Raw genomic sequence first — 1245 nt, 5'->3', positions numbered from 1 at the left:
GCAAAGTTGCTCATTTCAGAGCAAAGCCCAACTTTTAAAACAAAAACTTCATTCCAAATCCAAGAAAAGTTATTTTTGTTTTCAGGAAAAAAAAAGTTTCCACTAAGAAATAATAAACCATTAAGTTTACGGAAAAGTTGACATACAGTAGCACCCTGACCCAACCCTGGTGACAGCTTCAGGTATGTTACAGTTTAAAACATCCTGAACAAGCTTCTTTTTTAATCCCAAACTTCTGACTAATCCTCAGAAAAGGTGTCAGAATAGCTACTTTTCTTGGTTTTTTTTTTTTTTTTTGGTAGGTATAGCTATACAGAGCTTCTGAGAGCTTCTTGTGGCTCAGAGGGTAAAGCGTCTGCCTGCAATGCAGGAGACCTGGGTTCGATCCCTGGGTCAGGAAGATCTCCTGGAGAAGGAAATGGCAACCCACTCCAGTACTCTTGCCTGGAAAATCCCATGGACAGAGAAGCCTGGTAGACTACAGTCCATGGGATTGCAAAGAGTCAGACATGACTGAGCGACTTCACTATACTTCACTATAGCTATACGGACTTGTAAATGTATGCAGCTTCATCTATTAAATGAGAGCAGGAATTTGCAGACAACTTCTTAAAATTAGGAATCTTTCTTTCCCTCTTTAAAACATATTCCAGCACTCCTAAAGAGCTGGAAGGACCAGCTCAACGTACCCCTCTGTGAGTATCTCTACCAGTGTATTTTCAAAACTCCCCTTTTCTTGAGCAATTGGTTCCCCTTGTCCCCCTAAGTATAACCTGACACTCAAAATTCTGCTACTTGGTGGCTCTCGTTCTGACAGCTGGAGTGTCGCTGTAGTACTCTATAGGCTCCTGAAGTTCACAGGTAACTCTCAGCCGTGGCTTCCAGCTCCTTCCCAGTAACTGGTCATTGACTGACCACTTCAGGAAGCACCATAATCTAAGACAGAGTGAATGGGCTGGAGCAGCCAATGGTACCGTGGTCAGAGTCAAAGCAGGCTAGAAGTCTACTAGCCAGAGCAGATCCCACCGTGTGGATGCTACAATTAAACAAACAGGATTTGGGACAGCAAACCAGTTAGAAATACCTATCTCTGGCACCCTAGAGAATTACAATTAGAAACAACTGTTCAAACTAAATGTTAGTACTAAAATATAAAACTCTGACTTATCAAGAGTCTGAAACACGTTGTGATGGTGGCATCTTACAGAAATTGGAGCTGGTACCATGAGTTACTTTTTTTTCTTA

The sequence above is a fragment of the Capra hircus genome, chromosome 11 (genome assembly GCF_001704415.2).
Source record: "Capra hircus breed San Clemente chromosome 11, ASM170441v1, whole genome shotgun sequence".
In the NCBI taxonomy this organism is placed as follows: Eukaryota; Metazoa; Chordata; class Mammalia; order Artiodactyla; family Bovidae; genus Capra; species Capra hircus.
Note: the sequence above shows the minus strand (reverse complement) of the source record.